The sequence below is a fragment of the Staurois parvus genome, unplaced genomic scaffold (assembly GCF_062004578.1).
Source record: "Staurois parvus isolate SC_StPar_1 unplaced genomic scaffold, SC_StPar_1.0 ptg000106l, whole genome shotgun sequence".
Taxonomy (NCBI): domain Eukaryota; kingdom Metazoa; phylum Chordata; class Amphibia; order Anura; family Ranidae; genus Staurois; species Staurois parvus.
This window is the reverse complement of record NW_028317902.1, coordinates 5,404,997-5,417,910: the sequence shown is the minus strand read 5'-3', so window position 1 is coordinate 5,417,910 and position 12,914 is coordinate 5,404,997.

Here is a 12,914-nt window from a genome sequence, read left to right as displayed (position 1 = left end):
CCGGCCTATAGCCGTTTGGCGGCGGAAAAAATGCATCAGCTTTCTGGGTGCACGCCATTTGGCGTCCTCCCGCACATGCACAGTTCGCGTGGTTGCAGAGCTGCACAGCGGCGCAATCTGTCACCGGCCGTGTACCTCGGACACGGCCGATGACACATCTGAGTACCGGCCCCCGTTGCCGGTACCATGTGACCTGCTGTGACCAATCACAGCCGGTCACATGACAGTTGTATACAATGGATGGCTTCATTCATGCCATCCATTGTATACTAGTGCCTAGCTGTGAATGGTCACAGCAGGTCACATGCACATGTCATGTGATTAGCTGTGGCCAAATCACAGCTAAGCACAAAAAAAAAAAAAAAAAAACCCAAATGAATCTATGTCATTCAGGTAAATGCTTGCTTATAGCAAAGTAATTCTTTGCTATAAGCAAATTGTGTAAAAAAAAAAAAATACTGATCACTTCCCCAAAGTAGTACAATGTTACTATGGTAACATTGTACTACTTTGGTCATAGTGAAATATGAAAAAAAAAATCTTAAAAAAAATAAAAAAATGTTATAAAAAATTAAAAATAATAATAATAAAAAATAAATATATATATATTTTTTTCATACTGTCACCAGTCAGTGTCCCTGTTCACCGCCATGCCAGTTATATGATGACGCTGTACTGCACTGGTGACAGTGGGTAAAAAAAAAAATAGTGAAAATAAGTTTTTTAATTTTTTCATTTTCCGAAAAATTATAACAAAAAAAATATAACTTAAAAAAACTCGCCATTCCTCTTATGAAATACGTCGGACTGTCTACTCTGCAAAAAGGGGTCATTTGGGGGATATCTGTACTATTCTGACATTCTTGGACCTCAAGAAATTAGATTGGCCGTCAGTACTTCAGGATTGATCAATTTTCAGATCTATACTGTAGTTTGTGAACTCTATAACTTTCCTACAAACTAAATAATACATCCTAATTTGGGTTATTTTCACCAAAGACATGTAGCAGAATACATCTCGGCCTAAATTTATGAAGAACAATTATTTATTTGTAAACTTTTATAACAGAAACAATTTTTGGTCTTTTTTTGTTAATTTAGCAAAAAATAAAAACCCCAGCGGTGATTAAATACCACCAAAAGAAAGCTCTAGTTGTGTGAAGAAAATGATAAAATTTTAGTTTGGGTACAATGTTGTATGACCGCGCAATTGTCATTCAAAGTGTGAGAGAGCTTGAAACGTGAAAAATGGCCTGGGCAGGAAGGTGTAAAATTGCCCGGTATTGAAATGGTTAACTAATGCTTGGAAAGTTTTGGCATAGAAAGGTTTGCAGTACAGCTGAGCCAACCTAGGACAGCCTGCTTCACTTCGTCATCATTGTGTTCACCATTCCCACAGAAAGATTTGTCTCTTGTGCAATTTCATGACAGGTTATGCACCTATTATTCAGGATCAGGCGCTCCACGTACTGAATGTTCACAGGAATGACTGCTCTGGGCTGGAAACCACCAAAGCCAGGATCATTACTGACGGATGTACGGCCATCTTTGAAATGTTTACACTATTCAGATGTCTTACTGCCGCTGAGCATCTCATCACCGTACTGTGCTTGAAGTCTTCTGTAGATATTTGGGGTTTTTACGCCTTCGCTCACAAGACATTTCATCACCACATGCTGTTCAATGCACACATTAACACTGTTGTCTGCCATCTTGATTAGTGGTCTCTGGACTGGCCCACGCCACCTATCAGTAATGGGATACACTTGCCATTTACTACTGCGTGTAGTATCGCCAAGCTAGCATCCCTTTTTATACCTGTCAAAATAAAAGCCCCGGTTTAACTTATGTAATAAATTGTACAGACAAATTTTAATAGATTGTATAAATTGATTCACGGGTTATACTGTGCCAGAAATTGTAGATTATGATCTTTGTATTAACCCTTTTGCTCCACTTTTACGTTCTGGTGGCCAGAGAATTTTTGCAATTTTTCCATTTTTGTAATTTTTCAGTTGCAGCTTTTAAAGTTTGTAAAAGACCCCCAAACCATTCAATTTCTGAAAGCACAGGACCAGTTGAAAAAACGTTAGTGCTACTGATTTTTAGGTCCCATAATAGTTGTGCAAATGTCTATCGAAACAATATTTTAAATAAAATACACTAGAATAAAGGGGCCCTCAGTTATCCACTCCTCCTCCCAAATGTTCTTTGAAAATATACTAGTGTATAGCCAGCTTTAGTTGTTGAGTTGTAATTTTTTTCCCAGGAAGATTTGCTAAAGCTTTCATGTAGTCATGTGAAACTCCACCAAAAACGTGTTTGTGGGCTATAAAAAGAAAAGACGAGATAATTTGTCAGGGTTTTGAAACAATTTTCTTACACTCTACTAAAAGTATTTTATTTGCTGTCTTTTGTCCACCATTGGAGACATTCTTCTCCTAAGTGCAGAAAATGTCCCTTTCAGGGGCACAGACAGATATCGTGTTACTAAACCCACAACAGTAAAATCAGTCTGTATATGCAGTAAAGCATGCTTGTTATACTCACTGTGAAACCTAAGGGGTCAATCATCTGCATTGTGTAAAAAAAGCTATTTGATCTCTTCTCTGCCCCTCCTCTTGTTCAAATGCCCACGCTGATAAGACAGATTGACCCGTGCCTTTCTGCACATGCTCAGTTTAGTGTGTATTGCTAGAGAGGTTTTTTTTTTTTCTTGGGAGAGTGCATGTGATCAGCACAGGGCCAATCAGCACTGTCCAGACAGAGGTCAGGGAATTTCCATCCTCTTAGAGAAAACTCCTCCTACGATCTTTAACCAGTGCTCAGCTGAAGTCACAAGACTGCTTTAACTGCTGATGAGAAAAGGTATTTAGCAGTTTATATTTCCTAAAATAATTGCACTTCTATGTTGTGTGTACTGTGGGAGACCACAAATAGTGAATACAGGGTCCAGGGTTTAGTAACACTTTAATATAGTCAGTGCTGTGCTATGCTATATAAATACACAAAATGCTAAATATGCTGCAAATGACTATCACTGTTTGAAATGAAAATCAATAAAAATATATAGGCACACAAATTGTGAGTCCTGTGATTATTGTCCATAAAATTGGTGTGCAAAGTGAGGTCCAATCAGAAAAAGGTCAAAGGCTTGATGACCACCACCAGAAACCCCCAAAGGTATAAGCTCACCTCACGGATGAGATATCCGTCTGCAGCGACTATTTGAAGTCCTTGGCTTACTGTTTAAAGGGTCCATTTGACCCCTGTAATCTTGCCAGTTTATTATACTTAATGGAATAAAATAAGCATAGCATATCTTTCACTCCCTTTCCCTGTTTCCAGGATCTATTGAGTAACGCTTTTATCTTGAGGAAATGGGATAAAGAGAATAAAACTGCTCATTAACAAGGCAACGTGGTTGTGACTCAATCATCTGTAACGTTTGTGGGAAGGTGCAGCATGGTGAGAAGGCAATGAACACACATGCAATAAAACTTGAAACTTGTATTGAGCAGAATGCCAATGTTACAAATACCCTAGTGAGAGAGCATCACTTAGGGAATCAACTCACAGTTCAATGCAGTAAGAGATGTGGTTGAGGAGAGGTACCGACAGTGTCTGTTTCAGAGGTTAGAGTGTGACCTGGCCAGTCTGGCCCCAAACAGGGAGGCTTCTTCCCAAGTAGCAAGTTCCTAGCCTGTCCTTACTCGTCTGGAACCTTTCCCTACCACTAGTCACTTTCTCTAGCAAATGGGGACTCTCTCCCTACACTGGCCACTTGCAAAATGTGAACCAAAACCAGGGGGTAGGGACGTATATAGACCTTGCTGACTCAAGATGGCCGCTAAGGGTCACACGACCGCAGCATAGTCAACCAGAACATTGACCCAGTAAACCATAGAGAAACCGTGTTTCCCCTTGACTTCCTCTCCATGCTGTGGTACCACTTGGGTCATGCGACACCTACAGTGGAGAAAGCAGACTGTACCTGCCTACACATTAATAACACTCACTTTGGATCGTACAGAGGTTTTAGTTTATGCTGCTTCATGTATGTTTCAGATTTGCAGGGGACAAGCTTTTTTGTCCTTATGGCCCTTTTGAGTGACCTGCCCCTGCTCTTTGTATAAATAAGTAACAGAACTTTGCCTTATAGCACCTCTGTCTGTAATAGGGGACAGATACAACTGCTTGATCAGTATCAGAACATTTCTGTCAATGTATCTTGACTTCAAATGCGCTTTTGATCTATTTATCCCTCTTTTTTCAGATAAATTAAATTCTATATTTATTTTTGAACCTTTTCTACTCTGTTACACACTTTCCTTCCTTTTGTGCAGAATCAATATCTTTGGTTGGGGATTTACTGTCTGTTTCTGCTTAATAGATTTATATGTAAGATTTTATAGTATTTTAAGCCAAGAAGGAAGATAACTTCACTGCAGAACGTGTTTGACATCTCAGGAAGGACATGCTGAACTTACACACAGTTTGTTCCTAGAGAAGTTGCTCCACGGCTTTTGCAAAACCTTTTTTGGAAATCTACTTCCCCATTACTTTTTGTAGATGGGGATAAACATAGGTCATGACATGCTTAATTCTAACTCAGCACCCTCTGTATTGTCTACAAAAAGTAGCGAATATGTACAACAAATATATATCTTAATAACTAATTCCTTATGTAAAATTGTATGCAAAGCCGAGATTAAAAACCTCAGGGGTTTTTTTTGCCATCAGTGTACAATTGGGGATATTTTTGTTCTTTTCCTGTCCTATAGGTAGAACAGAAAGTAAAAGAAATGTCTCCAATATGAGAGAAATCCCCCTTAGATAATAGGGAAAAGGATGAAATAACCTTACAACTTGTTTAATTGCCTGGATATACACTATATTGCCAAAAGTATTGGGACACCTGCCTTTACACTCACATGAACTTTAATGGTATCCCTGTCTCAGTCCGTAGGTTTCAATATTGAGTTGGCCCACCCTTTGCAGCTATAACAGATTCAATTCTTCTGGGAAGGCTGCCCACAAGGTTTAGGAGTGTGTCTATGGGAATGTTTGACCATTCTTCTAGAATCGCATTTGTGAGGTCAGGCACTAATATCGGATGAGAAGGCCTGGCTCACGGTGTCCATTCTAATTCATCCCAAAGGTATTCTATTGGGCTGAGGTCAGGACTCTGTGCAGGCCAGTCAAGTTCCTCCACCTCAAACTCGCTTACCCATGTCTTTATGGACCTTGCTTTGTGCACTGGTGAGCAGTCATGTTGGAACAGGAAGGTGCCATAGCCAAACTGTTCCCACAAAGTTGGAAGTATGAAATTGTCCAAAATGTCTCGGTATGCTGAAACCTTAACTGGAACTAGGGGACCAAGCCCAACCCCTGAAAAACATCCCCACACCATAATCCCCCCTTCACCAAACTTTAACCTTGGTACAATGCAGTCAGGCAAGTACCATTCTCCTGGCAGCTGCCAAACCTAGACACATCCATCGGGTTGCCAGGCGCGATTCATCACTCCAGAGAACACATCTCCACTGCTCTAGATTACAGTGGCGTCATGCTTTATACCACTACATCCAACACTTGCATTGCACTTGGTGATGTAAGGCATGGATGCAGCTTCTTAGCCATGGAAACACATTCCATGAATCTCTCTGTGCACTGTTGTGCTCATCTGAAGGCCACGCAAAGTTTGGAGGTCTTTAGCTATTGACTCTGCAGACAGTTGGCGACTTCTGCACACTGTGGGCTTCAGCATGTGTTAACTCCGCTTTGTCATTTTACGTGGCCTACCACTTCGTGGCTGGGTTGCTGGTGTTCCCATTTGCTTCCACTTTGCTATAATACCACTAACAGTTGACCGTGGAATATTTAGTAGCAAGGAAATTTCACGGATGGACTTATTGCACAGGTGACAACCTATCACAGTACCACACTTGAATTCACTGAGCTCCTGAGAGCGATCCATTCTTTCACAAATGTTTGTAGAAGCAGTCTGCATGCCTAGGTGCTTGATTTTACACACCTGTGGCAATATAGTGTATTAAACCTCATGTAAATGTAACACTGTGCACTGTTACTGTGAATGCAGATTTATATTTAACCACAAGATGGAAGTGGATCATGAGGGGGATGGGGGATGTTGGAGAGATTGTTGGTGTAAGGAGCATGTGTTGAGTGTGGTGTCGAGTCGCGTGTGCCTGGACTGAACCAGGTTAGGTGGAGAAGCCGCAGTGAACCTTGTAAATCCGAACATCCACTGGACAGGCAGACCTGTGGGACCTGTCCGCAGCAGAAGTCAACACTATTACAGACGCATACTCAGAAGAGAAAAACAAGAGAGCCCCCAATGCCAGATGCTCATCGTTTTGCTGAACACTACACAATGACCGGGTGAGAGGGTTCCTGACCTACCTACTGTAACTGTTAGTTAAAAACAGTTACTGCCATTCAGTTTCTTTCAAGTTCAAAGACAACCTTTAGCATAGGCATTTGCAAGTGACACAAGTGCCAGTGTCCTTGATTGCTTCAGCCTGCCATCCTTTAACTGCTACCATGGACAGTGCCTTCAAGCTACGTAACCCCTTCCACTCCTTGCTATGCAAAACCCTGTAGCTACACCAAGGTAAGTTCAGGCCATCCAAGGAGAGAATTGTGTCACTTAAATAGAACTTAATTTTCTAGAGGGAAATACATCTGACAACCTCCACCTCTTCTCTTAAAGTGACTCCTGTTCTCAATTCAATATCTTAAAGTGAACCTTTCCTACTAATTTCTTATATTAAGGAGAACTTTGCCAAACACTTGTTTCATTGTTTAAACATTACAAAGAATATAACAGAATATGCAAAAAGGAAAGAAAGGATGCAAAAATTTAAAATGAACGAGAGATTGCAAAAGATAGCAGGACCAACCCCCAAACATTCTTCAAATATATTAATAGTAAAAAAGTCCAATCCGAGCATGTAGGCCCTTTACAAAATAATCTAGAGTGGGTGACTGGGGATAAAGAGAAGGAAAGTTTATTAAATACCTTCTTCAGCTCTGTGTATACAAAGGAACATGGGGGAGCTCTTGTTCATAATGGGCATGGTATTGACACAGCTCTGTCATTTCAAAGACATTGTTTCTAATTTTTAGGGACTCTTTAATGACTGGCATAGTACCACTGGATTGGCGTAAGACCAATGTGGTGCCAATATTTAAAAAGGGGTCAAAATCTTTACCAAGTAATTATAGACCTGTTAGTTTAACTTCTATAGTTGGGAAGATACTGGAGAGTTTATTAAAACACCACATAGATGAGTTCCTCCTGGAAACAAATATTTTGAGCAACAGACAGCATGGATTCATGAAAGACAGAAGTTGTCAAACAAATCTGATTTCTTTTTATGAGGAGGTGAGCAAAACCTTGGACAGAGGGGTGGCAGTGGACGCGGTATACTTGGAAAGTCTACAGGCTTGGAAAAATCCATATGTAAATGGGTAGAAATCTGGCTAAAAGATTGTATTCAGAGAGTAGTGGTTAATGATTCATACTCAGAATGGTCTAGAGTTGTCAGTGGTGTACCCCAAGGTTCAGTGTTGGGACCCTTACTTATAATATATTTATAAACGATATAGGGTCTGGGATTAAAAATCCCATTTCAGTCTTTGCAGATGACACCAAGCTGTGCAGTGGAATAACGTCCTTACAGGATGTCTCCAATTTACAAGCTGACCTCAATGCACTGTTTAATTGGGCAACTATGTGGCAAATGAGATTTAATGTTGATAAATGTAAGGTTATGCACTTGGGGGCTAAGAATATGCATGTATCATACATACTAGGGAGGGTACAACTGGGGGAATCAATGGTGGAGAAGAATCTGGTAGTTCTGGTAGATCACAGGCTTAATAATGGCATGCAATGCCAAGCTGCGGTTTCTAAAGCGAGCAAAATCCTTTCTTGTATTAAAAGAGGTATAGACTCCAGAGAGAGATATCATATTACCCCGGTACAAATCATTAGTAACACCTCATCTGGAATATGCAGTTCAGTTTTGGGCACCAATACACAAAAAGAACATTGGGGAACTGGAGAAAGTACAGAGAAGGGCAACTAAACTGATAAGAGGCATGGAGGAGCTCAGCTATGAGGAAAGATTAGAGGAACTGAATTTATTCTCTCTTGAAAAGAGGAGATTAAGGGGGGATATGATCAACATGTAGAAATACATCAGTGGTTTATATAGTGAACTCGGTGTAGAGCTATTCACCCTGAGGTCATCACAGAGGACAAGGGGGCACTCTTTACGTCTGGAGGAAAAGAAATTTAATCTCCAAACAAGGAAAGGTTTCTTCACAGTAAGAGCTGTGAAAATGTGGAATAGTTGCAAGAGTTGGTTCTGGCCATCTCAGTGGATTGCTTTAAAGAAGCCTGGGTTCTTTCTTGGATACACAAAATATAACTGGATACTAACATTTACAGGTAAAGTTGATCCAGGGAATATCCGATTGCCTCTTGGGGGATCAGGAAATAATTTTTTTCCCCTGCAGGAGCAAATTGCATCATGCTTTGCTGGGTTTTTTGCCTTCCTCTGGATCAACTGTGGGTGTAGGATTATAACTTTATGTTTTTATAGCAGAATGGACTTTTGTCTTTTTTCAGCCAGACTAATTATGTACAGTGGATATAAAAAGTCTACACACCCTGTTAAAATATCAGGTTTCTGTAATGTAAAAAAATGAGACAAAGATAAATCATTTCAGAACTTATTCCACCTTTAATGTGACCTATAAACTGTACCACTCAATTGAAAAACAAACTGAAATCTTTTAGCGGGGGGGAGTCAACATAAAAAACTAAAATAATGCGGTTGCATAAGTGTAGACACCCTCTTATAACTTATAACCGTGTTCAGAATTAAGCAATCACATTCAAAATCATGTTAAATAGGAGTCAGTACTCACCTGCCATCATTTAAAGTGCCTCTGATTAACCCCAAATAAAGTTCAGCTGTTCTAGTAGGTCTTTCCTGACATTGCCTTAGTTGCATCCTACAGCAAAAGCCATGGTCCGCAGAGAGCTTCCAAAGCATCTCATTGTTAAAAGGTATCAGTCAGGAGAAGGGTACAAAGAATTTCCAAGGCATTAGAAATACCATGGAGCACAGTGAAGACAGTCATCATCAACTGGAGAAAATATGGCGCAACAGTGACATTATCAAGAAATGGACGTCCCTCTAAAATTGATGAAAAGACGAGAAGAAAACTGGTCTGGGAGGCTGCCAAGAGGCCTACAGCAACATTAAAGGAGCTGCAGGAATATCTGGCAAGTACTGGCTGTGTGGTACATGTGAAAACAATCTCCTGTATTCTTCACATGTCTGGGCTAAGGGGTAGAGTGGCAAGACAGAAGCCTTTTTTTACGAAGAAAAACATCCAAGCCCGGCTAAATTTTGAAAAAACACATCTGAAGTCTCCTAAAAACATGAGGGAAAATGTGTTATGGTCTGATGAAACCAAGGTTGAACTTAATTCCAAAAGATGTTTGGTGCAAAAACAACACTGCGCATTACCAAAAGAACACCATACCCACAAGTGAAGCATGGTGGGAGCAACATCATGCTTTGGGGCTATTTTTCTTCAGCTGGAACTGGGGCCTTAGACAAGGTAGAAGGAATTATGAACAGTTCCAAATACCAGTCAATATTGACACAAAACATTCAGGCATCTACATGACAACAACCCAAAGCATACATCCAAAACAACAAAGGAATGGCTTCACCAGAAGAAGATTAAAGTTTTGGAATGGCCCAGCCAGAGCCCAGACCTGAATCCGATCAAAAATCTGTGGGGTGAGCTGAAGAGGGCTGTGCACAAGAGATGCCCTCGCAATCTGAAAGATTTGGAGTGTTTTTGCAAGAGTGGGCAAATATTACCAAGTCAAGATATGCCATGCTGATAGACTCCTACCCAAAAAGACTGAGTGCTGGAATAAAATCAAAAGGTGCTTCAACAAAGTATTAGTGTAAGGGTGAGCATGCCATGTGCACTCCTTCTGTTGATTGTTGAGCTGTTTATTAGTTTTTTTTAGATGGGCAGCCCAACCACCAACTCAAGATACCTGCGCAGCAGGCTGACAATGCTGCAACTGAACAGCTTTAACTGAATTTGCTGCTATCAAGATCTCCAGGTAAGAAACTTTGCACAAAAAAAATGTCTGAGAACACTGTATAGGCTCATGAGTGAGGCATGATGTAAAAAATATAGAACATTTGTTATTTAAAAGTGTCCAAAGCTACAGAAATCAGGAGATATTTGGCCTGCATTTACATCTGCTAACACAGCGGTTCTCAACCTGGGGGTCGCGACCCCTTTGGGGGTCGAACGACCATTTCCCAGGGGTCGCCTAAGACCATCGGAAAACACATATTTCCGATGGTCTTAGGAACCGAGACACCGCTGCTCTGTCTCGCGATCTGTGGGCGGGATGATATGCTGCCCCTGTAACCTGGCCACACCTCCGGGATCACTCAACAGCTCCGCCTCCTCGCCGCTGATTGGCCACCGGAACTGTAGCTCAGGAGAGGCACACAGGTGGCCAATCACCGGCGAGGAGGTGGAGCTTGGAGAGGAGGAGCCGAGCGGCAGAGCGCGCAGATCGAAGAAGATTGAGGAAGCTGCAGGACCGAGTGAAGAGGAGAGAGGCCAGAGAAGGAAGACAGCTGACAGGTAAGTGCAAATTTTGCTTCTGCAGGCTGTAGATGGGAGAGAGAGAGAGCGAGCCCAGGCTGGAGCAGGGGTCAGCAAGGTAAGTATCATTGGTGTCAGTGGGAGGAATAGTGCCCCATCATTTGTGTCACTAATACCAACGATGGGGCACTATTCCTCCCCCCACTGACACCAACGATGGGGCACTATTCCTCCCCCCACTGACACCAATGATGGGGCACTATTCCTCCCCCCACTGACACCAACGATGGGGCACTATTCCTCCCACTGACACCAATGATGGGGCACTATTCCTCCCACTGACACCAACAATGGGGCACTATTCCTCCCCCCAGTGACACCAACGATGGGGCACTATTCCTCCCCCCACTGACACCAACGATGGGGCACTATTCCTCCCCCCACTGACACCAACGATGGGGCACTATTCCTCCCCCCACTGACACCAACGATGGGGCACTATTCCTCCCCCCACTGACACCAACGATGGGGCACTATTCCTCCCCCCACTGACACCAACGATGGGGCACTATTCCTCCCCCCACTGACACCAACGATGGGGCACTATTCCTCCCCCCACTGACACCAACGATGGGGCACTATTCCTCCCCCCACTGACACCAACGATTGGGCACTATTCCTCCCCCCACTGACACCAATGATAGGCACTATTCCTCCCCCCACTGACACCAACGATGGGGCACTATTCCTCCCACTGACACCAACGATGGGGCACTATTCCTCCCACTGGCACCAATGATAGGCACTATTCCTCCCCCCACTGACACCAATGATAGGCACTATTCCTCCCCCCACTGACACCAACGATAGGCACTATTCCTCCCCCCACTGACACCAACAATGGGGCACTATTCCTCCCCCCACTGACACCAACGATGGGGCACTATTCCTCCCCCCACTGACACCAACGATGGGGCACTATTCCTCCCCCCACTGACACCAACGATGGGGCACTATTCCTCCCCCCACTGACACCAACGATGGGGCACTATTCCTCCCCCCACTGACACCAACGATGGGGCACTATTCCTCCCCCCACTGACACCAACGATGGGGCACTATTCCTCCCTCCACTGACACCAACGATGGGGCACTATTCCTCCCCCCACTGACACCAACGATGGGGCACTATTCCTCCCCCCACTGACACCAACGATGGGGCACTATTCCTCCCCCCACTGACACCAACGATGGGGCACTATTCCTCCCCCCACTGACACCAACGATGGGGCACTATTCCTCCCCCCACTGACACCAACGATGGGGCACTATTCCTCCCCCCACTGACACCAACGATGGGGCACTATTCCTCCCCCCACTGACACCAACGATGGGGCACTATTCCTCCCCCCACTGACACCAACGATGGGGCACTATTCCTCCCCCCACTGACACCAACGATGGGGCACTATTCCTCCCCCCACTGACACCAACGATGGGGCACTATTCCTCCCCCCACTGACACCAACGATGGGGCACTATTCCTCCCCCCACTGACACCAATGATAGGCACTATTCCTCCCCCCACTGACACCAACGATGGGGCACTATTCCTCCCACTGACACCAACGATGGGGCACTATTCCTCCCACTGGCACCAATGATAGGCACTATTCCTCCCCCCACTGACACCAATGATAGGCACTATTCCTCCCCCCACTGTCACCAACGATAGGCACTATTCCTCCCCCCACTGACACCAACGATGGGGCACTATTCCTCCCCCCACTGACACCAACGATGGGGCACTATTCCTCCCCCCACTGACACCAACGATGGGGCACTATTCCTCCCCCCACTGACACCAACGATGGGGCACTATTCCTCCCCCCACTGACACCAACGATGGGGCACTATTCCTCCCCCCACTGACACCAACGATGGGGCACTATTCCTCCCCCCACTGACACCAACGATGGGGCACTATTCCTCCCCCCACTGACACCAATGATAGGCACTATTCCTGCCCCCACTGACACCAACGATGGGGCACTATTCCTCCCCCCACTGACACCAATGATAGGCACTATTCCTCCCACTGACACCAATGATGGGGCACTATTCCTCCCACTGATACCAATGATGGGGCACTATTCCTCCCACTGACACCAATGATGGGGCACTATTCCTCCCACTGATACCAATGATGGGGCACTATTCCTCCC